Source organism: Rhipicephalus sanguineus, chromosome 6, assembly GCF_013339695.2.
Source record: "Rhipicephalus sanguineus isolate Rsan-2018 chromosome 6, BIME_Rsan_1.4, whole genome shotgun sequence".
NCBI classification, from domain to species: Eukaryota; Metazoa; Arthropoda; class Arachnida; order Ixodida; family Ixodidae; genus Rhipicephalus; species Rhipicephalus sanguineus.
This window is the reverse complement of record NC_051181.1, coordinates 94191621-94204521: the sequence shown is the minus strand read 5'-3', so window position 1 is coordinate 94204521 and position 12901 is coordinate 94191621. Positions and strand designations below refer to the sequence as shown.

Genomic DNA, 12901 nt, shown 5'->3' with positions numbered 1-12901 from the left:
GACGAGCGCTGTCTAACTACTGCAATTTGTATCGGAACCTTCCGTTCTCTTGCTAGATTCCCAGCTACACATTCTTAGGAAAAATTTTCACGTGATCTAGAATCCCGCGCACGTATGACGTTGGTTTTTCATGCGTTCAGCTTTGTTCAATAAATTTCGTTTGTTAGACAGTGCTCGTCCTGTGACCCTCTTTTCCTGTGTCTCTCCGTCGTTTTCGCGCTGGTTTTCCAAGTATGAGTAGTGACTACATGGTCTACGCATATAGGGCACCCCTACAGTATCCCTTCAGCGGCAGTGTACAAAACTGTACACATCAACTGTAGAAGCTTGTCACGTACGGCGCCTTTCTTCAACCGGCTTGAAACGCGATGTGCACATTTCTACAATTTTCCTCATCGGACAATTAGCGTTCATCAGACTTAAGTGTGCTGCGCATTGCTGCAAATGATCACTTTGCTGAAGGTACTGTGTTGACGTACGAGCAGTTAGACGCGCCCTATTCCGGGAGCCACGCCAAAATTATAGTATTTGTTGGCTATAGATATAACCGAAAACAAGTTGCCCATTTCCTGAGAAAAATTACCTGAGAGTCGATTATTTTTATACAAAAGCAGACCGTGAATGATTTCAAGATAAAAAGATCTTGAATTACACATTGTTCCAGGCATCTCACTGAAATATGCACAAATAAACATATTGCCACTTTCGTCTTTCTTCCAGCAGAATATCACGTGCCTTGGAATAACGTTATGCCATTTTGACACATATCCATCATATTTCGCGCCTGAATGGGTATATGACAACTTTCTGCAGATAGATATGATGTCCGTGTCCAGAATGTCGAAGACAATTGCTAACCTAACACAACATGTGTCGAGCAGAGACTACGTTTAGCTAGCTACAGTGTCTACTCGCTTACTGGCTAATATTTCCTGATTGCCGACTATGTTGGCTAGCCGCTGTCAGTACAGCAACGTGTTCTTTATTCCAATTCAGTCCATTAAATTATTCGTCTCGCTAGGGCTGGAGATTGGGAGTACAGCATCCCAAATTGGGGCTTGCGCAACGCTCACAAAGGGAGGAACAGCGCGACAGTGTATCTGTTTCCCCCCTGTGTGCCGTCAGTGTTGCTCAATCCACCATCTACATAAATTTGTCTATCTTTATCGTTTCTATTTTTTTTCTCTATACCTGCTTTACGAAAAAGTCGACGCTGTTGCCGGGAATCGATTCCCCGACTTCGCGCTTATCAGTAGACATCACCAACGCACTACCAGGAAACAGAAATCGACGGCCTAACACTAGCGAACGAAGAGGGACACTGCTACGCCTGCCCTAACTGCAAAGTGCACAATACATATAACTGTTTGCTAGCAGTGAAAAATGTTTGCTAGCAGCGAAAAACTACCGTTTAGGCGTCACTGTGTAGTAGTCTACGTGCCTAGAAGGCCCGTGTCACGCACACAACTACTTGATCTGCACAACGTTGATGTGCATCTGGTAACTCTCGTAAACAGACACACGAACGCGCGCGCGCGCGCGCGCGCGCGTGTGTGTGTGTGTGTGTGTGTGTGTGTGTGTGTGTGTGTGTGTGTGTGTGTTTGTGTGTGTGTTTGTGTGTGTGTGTGTGTGTGTGTGTGTGTGTGTGTGTGTGTGTGTGTGTGTGTGTGTGTGTGTGTGTGTGTGTGTGTGTGTGTGTGTGTGTGTGTGTGTGTGTGTGTGTGTGTGTGTGTGTGTGTGTGTGTCGTCATTCGAGGACAGATTTCGCATCAGTAGGTAGGTCGTTCTAACTGCACTGGAGGCAAATAAAAAATGTGGATATAACAAAAGAAACAAAAACAAAAGATAACACCAAGGCTACTGAAGAACACGAAAACAACAAAGACAGTAGACGTGCGTCAGCAGCCCCACACCACCGTCGAGCTCTCCAGCACGTATAGTATCGCTCGCCCTGCAGGCACGAAGCCCTATACGAATCGTACGAGTGTTCCCAACGAAGTCATTAATCAGCAACAGGTTCAACCAACTGAGCAACTCCACTCGACAAAATAAAAGGGATAGGAGGTCGTTACTTCCACCTAATCCGCTTGCTACACAGTACACGAAAGTCCCGGTATAATGAAAGCTCGAGCGCGAAGAGTCGCAGGCAACGGCCGAGATTGAAGGCAGATTATGAAACGCACCTCCAAAGAATCCTCACAAATGCTCGAGGCGACCAACAAAAGCCCTCGGCTGGTAAGCGCAAAAACAAAATTATTTCCCCGTTCGCTCGCAACGCACAGCCCAACTCATTCTACCACGGTTAAACCACTAAAAAAATAATCAAGAAAAAAATCTCTGCGGATTGTGCGCCGAGCTTCGGGGTGTAGAGGAGGTGAAAGAACGGGAAAAAAAATCACGTACACGCACCCGCAACTTCGGCGGCGCATTTGTCGGGCTTCGTGATTTGCCCGCGACAAGCTCGTGTCGAGCTTCGCATCCGCTGTTCTTTCATGTTTCTTTCTTTTTTTTTTTCTAACTTTCTATCCTTACCCTCGTTGTTTTTTTTTTCCTCTGGAAAAACTACAGCGAAAAGGATGAATCGAAATAGGGGTAAAATAAAAAAAAAACTTAAAAAATAAAAAGGAGATGCGCTCAGTTTTTGCGAGGGGCTTTAATCTACTCCAGCCGCTCCGGTCGGTCTCTTCCCAGTGGCGCGAGCGACGGAGCGAGCAGCCAGTTGGGACGGAATCTCCATTTCAAATGAACACAGAACCGACTATTCATTGCGTGCCCTTCTTTGCGCTGGGGCGCCTGTCTGATTACTGTGTTCCGCTCAGTCAGCGTGCAATGCGCGGACTGGTGCTTGTTCAGAGGAATAGGATTGAAGGAAAAAAAAATGTAAAAGAAGGACTGAATACAAAAGTATAAACGCGCAGTAGGAAACCCGCGGGAACCAAATCAAGAGAAAGCGGAATACACTGAGGTATTCGGGTCAGCAAAGATAGAAGCGAGGTGGACCGAAGAAATAGGGCCGTAAGCCGGTATCGACGTAATACCGGTATGCGGGGCAATACCGAAAAGAAATCGAAAATCGGGAAAGGCCCGTTCTCAGAATGATAACCTTCGTCTTGTCCTTGAAAGAAGCCAATTCTGGAAGCCCACAGTGTCTGGTAGCGCAATATTAACGATGTAATTTCAACCGTAACGGAAAAGAAGACGCACCAAACACAGCTCTTGCGATGTTTGTTGCGTCGTTTTTTTTTAAGGGAGAGAATACGAGACTACGCATTGTCCTTTTTTTTCTTCTTAACACGTTTCTCGCGATCTTTATTTTTTTTTTCGTCATGAAGCCGTTCCGTCAAGTTGAAGATCATGTTTTTATGCTATAAATTTTATTGACAGTACAAACAGCGACGACTACGTACTCTAAATCGCTATACGCTGGAAAGCGGGCTTTGACATTGACGCAACCGTTCCAAGAGCACTTTGGTACGAACAACAGAGCACGCCAGCGATATTCATAGCCCACTCCATCGCTCCTTTTGTGTTATCGCTTGCATAATCCAGCACAAGGTCTGCAATAAAACACAAGTGCTGACACGCTGACACGCATATAACAGAGAGCGAGAGAGAAACAACAGGAGAGATTTGTATTAGTAATGCTGGGAAGTCGGCTTTAACTAGTCCGTGTCGTAGCCTGTTAACGAACGTAACTGCGAGCATGGCTTAGCGAGAAGAGCTCCGGTAACAAATTCTCCGCTTCCGCCCATCTCAATGGGGCATCCTCTGGTGAGTCGTCGCTTGAATAATACAGTGACTGGTTGAGCTCGAAACAATGACGTCAATGCAGTGCAACGAGAAAGAGAGAGAGAGAGATGCAAGGGGAAAGGGCAGGTATGTTAACCGGAATTACGTCTTGTTCGCTACTATACATTATAAGAAAAATAAGAGTATGTGTTACTCCTTTCGGCGAGTACTGACTTGCCGCGTATATAGCTCTCTTTAAGGAGACACTCTTTCTTTTGGGCCGCATGACTCCCTAGCGAGAGTATAATGATCTAGAAAGGGAGTTCAGGTGTCTCTTTAAAGAGAGTCATTCACGTGGCAAGTCAGGGCTGAAAGAAGAGTTAAAGGATTCTTTTTTTTTTCTTAGAGTGCAGACTAATGGGGAAGAAAGAGAAAAAGGAAAGCGGGGACAAGTATGTGTGTAGTGCAGCAAGATAATCACTCGAGATAATTAGATAAGGTACTTGAGATACTCAGATACCCTTATTTAGAACAATACAGAGGCCAATGTAGCACATTGGAGAGAAGCGCCCAGAGGGCTATCGCGGGGAAGTTCTAAAGATGACCAACATTATAATGAATGGGAAGCTCAAAGCAACGCCTAGCACATGCTGCCCAAGAACGTTTGAAAACGAAACGTATGAACAACTTAGGTGTCGAATTTTGAGCGAGAGCGCACATGCTGCTGCTGTCGGGGTGCTTTCGGACAGGCTATCATCAGGTAGGCTGGCAACTATTCTGGCATGAAGATAACTCCCACACGCACACCCACGTCTGTATGCAGCGCTTGGACCTTGAACGTGCATTTTCCGTGAAGGCTCGCTATTGAAGAAGAGGTTACGGTGACGTCCAGGGACATACAAAGACACTAAAGCCTCTTTAGAAGGTGATGCGGGATGCCTAGCACGGGTTGTCAGACACGCAGCGTCCCAATGTACTGGTGTTCCAATATGTTTGTTATAGGATGATGCCAGTGAATAATATTTAATGCCACGGAGGCCTGCCGGTGCTTCAACATCACTGAGAGGCAGTCGGAACGCTGCTGGCGTGTGTGCCAGAACTTACAGCAGAACCAGCGCTCTTGACCACAACAGATGCAACTAGCGGACATTGGTGGTTCACCAACATGGTGGCTAAGATGACGTCAGTGCAAGCCATCTAGAAACAACTACAACAACGACTAAACGATACAGGTCATAGATTTAGCGCCTTGCTGTGCTCTGCTCCGCATGTTTTGTTCTCGCTGTAACTGCTCACCAATTTCATAAGGCTCAGTCGGATCACCAGCCTCTGCAAATGACTGAACAGGTGAACGGAGTTGCTGCGTACTTCCATCCACTTAAGATCAGTTTTCCTTGTTGTTTTTTTTTCTTCCGTGTTTCTCTTATGTATTTTATTAATTTTACCTGCTTTGCTGGCCTATTGGACCGCAAAATGACCAGCAGAAGTTCAGACACATTTGTAACTCTATCTGCCTCATCTCATCATCTTCCATTTCCCTTGCTTGTCGAAGCTACCACGAGAGTAACTGGACTCTAATATTATATTGCGAAACTCCACGTTGCACAGAACGCCGAGTGATAGAAGTACGCGTAAAGCACTCTACTCGGAGCGACAGTAATGGTGGAAAGATGAAAACGAAAGCAGTAATTGCGAAACGAGCTGCGCGGTTTCCACTTCGACTGACATGGACACAAAAGGACATCGCCTACGCCCCTGTACGGTTGCCTCTTCGTTGCTTCTGTCTAGCCTCCACATCTTTAACAAGGCATGAGTGACTCTCGCAAGAGGTGCAGCACACCGAAACTAAGGGGAGGGGGGGTAGCAGTCGTCGCATCTTTCGTTCCATTTTTCTTTCTGTTTACAGTGTTAAGAGCGGTCTGTACACCTAATTTCTCTGTTACCGGTGCTTCTTAGACTCGCCGCCAAGCAAAATATCAAATCGGAAAATCTCCGCATCACTGTTTTAGAACTCTGACACCCTGAATCGCTGCCTATCCAGCCACTTCCCTTTCCCTAAGGCGAAAGCCTTAAAGGGACACTAAATATTAAACAATAAATTAGGTTAGACTGACAAATCGTACTCTGAAAACATTAGTGTCACTAATTTCGCCACGAAAGCTTTGTTAATAGGCGGGCAAAACAATCTCAAATGTTTCACTCTTAAATTTACCGCCGAAATCTCCGATGCCGACGTCCCGGATTTCGAAGTGCTATTTCGTATTTTTATCGCATAGGCACAACACGAAATTTCCTGAAACTTGGTACATTAAGTCCCTGGCTCCCTCAGAAGACAATGTACGTGATTTTTAGTGATTACAAAGGACGTAGGCTATAGAGGATGTCAAGATCTATGACGTCACGGCGACTGGCGCGGGAACTTCAAGGCGGTATCGCCACCCGCATTTTAATTTTGCTCGTTTTCTCGCTTACTAAGCGTCTTCTCGAAGCAAGCGTGGTGTTTTTACTAAGCGTCTTCTCGAAGCAAGCGCGGTGTTTTTAGTATCCTGAAGGAGTCATTTACTGATACGATAAAAATCGTTTTTCTAGATTCCCTTTAAGTGTCGCGTTGCGCGGTCCCTTGAGCGAAAACACGGCAGGCAAATGAAGCGGTACAAAAACGCACGTTACCTACATCACTGATGACTTCGCGCTGTGACGTCATCATATGCCGTCATCTCGACATCATGTTGTGACGTCACCGTGCGCCGTCACTGTGACGTCACACTTTCAAACATTTGTATGTCAAGCTCACGCCATCACATGACGTCGCACGGTTCTGGATTCGGATTCCACCGACGGAAAGAGTGATTTTTCGTCCACTTTAATTTGTATCAATTTAAGTGAGAATCATTACAATACAGTTAAAAAACCACAAATAATACCCGCTACGCTTTCCTTGGCTTAATTGTATGTCAATTTCCTTAGTTGCGTGTTATACAGAGAACGAGCCCCTCGGACAATTCCCCAACTTTCGTGCTCTTCCTTGTGTGTGTTTTACAAAATGTCCGGTACAAGTGTGCAGTGGGCTTGCGAGTCGAGTGTTACCGAGCGTGTAAAACACTGCACGCAGAATGTTTTACGCGAAGCCGTATAGGCATAGCAGTAGCGTAACCAGAAATGTTTTTTCGGGGCAGGGTTTAACCACCCTGTATGTATCTTGGTGTGTGCGTGTGTACGTGTGCGTGAATACATAGAGGTGCGACATTGAAAATTTTCGGGGCTGGGGGTGTTCACCCGGGAGTCACTGGCGTAGCCAGGAAGTTGGGGGGAGGGGGGGGTGGAACCCCCCGAACTCCCTGGCTACGCCAGTGATGCCTGGGTGAAACATCTGTCCGTACGCAGGAAACCCCTAGCGCATGCATGTGTCACAGTAATTGAATAAGCGCCACTACGAACCACTGGTCGACTAAAAATGAAGAAGTCGTCCGCGGGCAATGAAGTGTTCGCCACAGAAATTGGGCAAGTCCTACTATTCACCACTGCTCCACTAAAGTGTCGCGAAACGGAGAGGCAAAGACGCATTGCTGCTCAAATGGCTTCCCAAGATAGTGCGCGAAACGCCAAGCGCATGCGGCGAGCCAGTCAAGACGACGCGTGTAGCGCCATAAAGACGCACGCCACTCAAGCGGTAAAAAAAAAAAAAAATTGAAGGAGTACGCGCTAAATTCAAAATGGACTTCCTGTACTTATCCATACCTTCATCAAAATTCTGCGCAACCTCCATGCCGTGCGCTACATAGCTCCGCTGGTCATCTACCTTCACAGAGCCGAATGGTTCACGAATTTTTATCTGGCGCTTGAACAAGGATGCCACGCTTGGGAGAATGCACAGACTGAGGAGCCAGGGTCCATTATCTCGGGGTGAGTTCCCACGGCTAGTTAATCCGACGGCTAGTTAGGTGGAGGTAGCGGATGTCAATTTAAAAGCTCATTGTCCGAACAACATCTACGATTCGCTAGACGAGCCCCCCCCCCTTCTACCAAGCCTCAACTACCTGGACAAACTCCGGAGATTCGCGTGGCCGGTTACGCTAACCAATACTTCTACCCATGGTCTGAAATCGCGCTCGGCAATCTGCCGTTCGTGGTTGCAGTGCGGCGGCGGAGTTAATAACGCGGCAACTGCGGCGATCAACCGGAACGTCCAAGCTTGTTGCCTGCGGAGCTAATCTGAATACGTATATTTTTGCGCAGTCTGTCTATAGGCCACGCGGTTTTTAACAAATTATATTACCGGGACTGGCTGCATTCTCGCGCGCAGTCACCGTTTAGGCTTGCAAGCTGGCCAGGCTAACCACTAACTTGCCAACTGACTGGGGTAATGATTTATCTTAAATTCAATTACTACGAGCGATTAGTGTGCCGCCGGCTTCTCCACATATGAAAAACTATTTAATTATCAAAACGCGATAACAGGCAATGATAAAAAATACAAAGCTTTTCGGAATAAAGAGAGTTTTTTTTTTCTTACAAAGAGCGTATAAACAGCTAATCTAGAATAGAAACTGCTAACTGCACATTCTGCGACTAAACACATAGAATTTAATGACGTCAACCGAGTAATGTTAAATTAATTAAAAAAGACAGACACGCTCGCACGAAGTGTGCGTATATAAGTAGACCACTTCAAGAAGAGAATGATTCTTAATAAAGCTCATCGCTGTGATGATAACTTCGAGCTGACAGGTTAGAAGCTCCACTGCTTGGCGACTGCGTGTAGCGTGGAGCAAAGCACCTATTCCTGGTGCGAGTATCTCAATAAATTTGCGTCAGCGAGGGCTACGCAGGCACCTAAAGACAAACGCGGCGCTGAAGACACTGTGGGGTAATACTGTCCAGATAATGAGGCTCATTTGATCAAGCCAGACGTGCACAAGCGCTCCACCAACTGTACACTATGTCGGTTGGAGGTCGCAATGGTGGCAGATTGGTCAGTTGACACTGCATTATCTGCATTGCAAGGACGTTAACGACGAAGTATAAAAAAAGAGGACGTTAAGTCATCAAACCGTTGTTTTATTGCTTCAGGCGCTGTTCTTTTATTCGTGTCTGGCCTTCGTTTCTCAAGTTACAATTCTTGATATGTATGCCGCATTAAGCTTCAGTCCGCATAGTCCGTTACCGTTCTAATGTGAACAAGCACCGGTAATGTACGTGCAAAAACCAAACCACAATATCATCATGACGCACGACGTAGTGGAGGTCTCGGATAATGTAGACCAACTTCGGATAATGTAGACCAACTGACTGGGATACTTTAACGTACACGGGCCTCTTTAACGCACACGTACACGTCGCACAATACGCAGGCATCCAGTATTTCGCCTCCGTCGAAATGCGATCACCGTTGCCGGGATCGAACCCGCGTCATTCCGCTGTCGTTCTGTCTTGCTGTGTCGACACTATACGCCCTTTCAGCTAAAATTACGATGGTATATCTGAACGATTCTGTTGTAGCTACTGAAGTGCTACACTGGTTGATACAGGTTTAACCTGGTAGGGAAGGCCTCTTCTATGTCTTCTATTCCTACATGTGGTCTTCTTCCATTCATACTACGATAAATGAACCGCAACATTCGCAACTGCGGTTTTTGACCACGATTTTCATATAAAAGCAAAAAAAATAAAAAAACAAGGACACAGAAACACAGGAACGAAAGAAACGACTGACATTAACCTGTCGTTTGTGACAACTATTTATTTGCAAATTATTTCTGCAGAATCCCGCAAGGCGGCGGAAGGGTTAAGAAAGGAAAATTGAAAACCACCCGTTTGTAGCACGAAGACACAAGTACATTCGTACGAATTTCTCAGAAAAAAAAAAAACTTCTTAGTTGCCGAAATATTCGTCCAGGTACGGGGAGCGAACCCCGCACCAACGCGTTTCCGGGGGCGGTCGTTCTTCCAAGTGGGCTAACCAGGAAGCTAGCAAGTGGCAGCCCGAGGGCGAATTAATCCACAAAATTTTTCGGCAACTAAGAAGCTTCCTTTCCGAGAAAGCAGCACGGATTTTCTAGTGGCTTCGTGCTACAAACGGGTGGTTGTAAGGTTCACTTTCCTAGCCATTTATTTATTTATTTATTTATTTATTTATTTATTTATTTATTTATTTATTTATTTATTTATTTATTTTTCTACTAAGCAAGGTTTCACGGGCCATCGAAAGTAGCGACAACATTCCAAGACCTCCCGCGAGAGTTAGGGCATCAACGATTTCCAGTGGCGCGTACTTTCGCAGTGTGACCAGCTTCATTGCCGCTGCATGGAATTATCCTAACGAGCGCTTGTGGCCAGCGCTTGGGGGGAAGCACGAAAGCAGCTAAATAGTGGCAAGATACGCAAGCACGCTTTCAAAGTTACGAACAGTGGCTGTTCATTATGCGAACGAGCGATAAGAAAATAAAACAGCAAAGTAGTTGTATATCACATACAGAAAAAACAAGGATAGGAGGGGAAATAAATCACAGAAACAAAGGCGCAGGCGGCGGAGGCCCGGCTGCTGAAAAAGGAAGCGATACTATAGCGAACCTTCGAGCGAGCATAGAGAGCCCTCACCTCTGACGACGTCCTTCCGATTCGCTTCGTTATAAAGTATAATGAACGGCCGCTAAGGCAGTTAGCGCCCAAGGTGCTCAGGAAAACCGAGAGCCGCTGCGGTTCGATGCACAATGATCGCGCTGGCGCGCAAGGCTTCCAAGAGCACCAGAGAATGTCAGCCTGCTACTCGGTCGATCGCCGTACAGTAGCGCGCACACACACACACACACACACACACACACACACACACACACACACACACACACACACACACACACACACACACATTATATATATATATATACGGCGATTCTGGAAGAGTTCTTGCCATCGCAGTGGTTCGGCGATAGCGTTTATCTCGGGCGACCCTTTGGCTTCTAAACGAATTCACGTCGTTTAGCCATGCTTTGTTTCTGTTTAGTTATTATAATACTTGTTATTATTAACAACGGTAACTAAAGTGAAAAACATATCTGAACTTAATGCAGACCGTAATGGCCTTCAAGCAAGCCAAACGCTAGCCAAAAGGATTTTGTATCGGCACGAGCCACGAGGTAAGGCAGAGACAGACGGTACGATTTTCCATCCGATGCGACGTCCGACGCGGCAGTGCGGGAGCCGGAATGGTGACGTTTCATCGCATCGGACCGCCGCATTGCATGCCCGGCGTGCGTCAAACCGGGCACATATTTTCGTCGCCGCATCGGACCGTCGGAAGGCCGCGGCCAATGACAGCGCGGGAGACGTGTGTCGTCACGCCGCTGGTGGCGCCCTCTCCCAGTCGCCGCTCTGGTCACCGTGGCCAAGGCGAGTCGGTGGAGTCGAGCCTCGGACCATTGGCCAACATCGCCGCTCGCGGCGGCGTGATAAACATTGAGTACGTTTTGTTTGTGACGTGAATAATGACTGAGTGAATAAAGTGATGTTTGAAGTGTGCCGTTTCTGCAAGACAGCGCCTGTTTCCGAAACACTATACATATCTATAGCGAGATCGCTAGCGGCGATGCAAGGCCATTTCGCAGGTAAACACAGCAACACCGTCGTCTCGGCGAGCCGGCTCGCTTCGCTTCCACCTTTGCTCTTCACATCATCGCATTACATGCGAGTACAAAGCTTAATCGTGTTGGTAAAAACAAGCTCTCTATGACGACCTCGCGTATGACCGCGAACGGCGTAGGCGACGGCCGGCATCCGCTGTGCTAGGCCTACCATCGGAGTCGTGAGTGACGGCGGGCTGTTGCGATGTGCTTGTCGTTCGCGAAGGCGTAGTTTTAGTTATTCTTTTCTTATTGAACGAATCGTTGCTGTGCAAGGTTGTTTCTTTTGTGCTTCATTACGAGTATACGAAGTATTCCGAGTGTGCACGCCGAGGCACCGTATGTGGGTGGACCCTACAGCTGATTGCTCGTTCGCCCCATGTGTGCTGAATCGTCGTGCGCCGCATGCCGGACCATCCGACGCCGCACGTCGCATCATATGGGAACACGTGCCGTCTGTCTCGGCTTTTACGCGTTCTCGTTCCGGAGGTGTGTGCGGTAAATAGCTGATCTCAAAGTTGTGCTAGCGGCTCTCACCGTTTTAAGCAAGGGTGTCGAAATAATGTAATGATTTCTGTGGTTTTACGCGCCAAAACCACGGTATGATTATGAAGCACGCTGTAATGAATGGTTGTTGAAAATGCGACCTCTGCGGCTGGGAATGAACCCGCGACCTTCGGGTCAGTAGCTGAACACCGCAATCACTGTACAACCGTGGCGGCTGGGATGTTGAAAGCGAAACACTAAGTAAATGTAAACAACATAGAGAAAAAAAAGACGAGAAACTTTCACTGTGTTGAGTGCACGTTCAACCAAAACATCACGTGAGAGAGAGAGAAGCCTTATCGCTGTGAGTGTGTGAAAACAGACATCGGCACGCAACTAGCTTTCAGGTTTCAAAATAATTGTGATCTCTTGTCAAACCATAACAAAAACGGCAAATCACGCTCTTTTCAGACATTACTGATAAAGAGGCCTTTCAACTCGCTAGCATTTGAAAGTAGGAAACCAACGTTGTATTACCGGTTCAGAAAACTTTATCGGCGCCACAATCTCATCGTGCAGGAATGCTACTTATTATTCTTTGATATAGTTACAATAAATTTAAATCATAAAGTGCACTTAGTGTCGACAATACTGACGTATGTACTCTAACGTGAGGGCTGACGTTACGTCGCACTATAAGTTACCCTTTAAACGCCAGTGTCGTCGACGTGCCTGGTAAGCCCACGATGTGCACACAGCTGCTACACTTACAAAAACACGTCGATCCACCTCGTAACGCTCGGCTCAAAGCCATAAAACGCAGCCTAGAACTACTCTTACTGCTTCGCATGAAACCGATTCTCACAACGCATGGGATCGGCCGAATTTTTTTTGACCATGTTGCGAACCAAAATAATTTACAACTTGATCCTTCTACATATTCGTTTGTTGTATTTGTCCTTGAGAGTGCATTTCTATTCTTTATTCGTCGTTTAGTTGTTTCTATATATGTACCCACTCCCGCTTGGGCCAGAAATGACCTGCAGTATCTTACTGAAATATTGGCAGCT

The 12901-nt window shown here is 46.7% G+C and overlaps 1 protein-coding gene across 2 annotated transcripts in view; it reads right to left on the bottom strand.

The window, feature by feature from the left end:
• The window catches only part of LOC119395997 (solute carrier family 35 member F1), a 146415-nt gene that overhangs the window by 19222 nt on the left and 114292 nt on the right, over positions 1 to 12901 (bottom strand). The window lies entirely within an intron of this gene.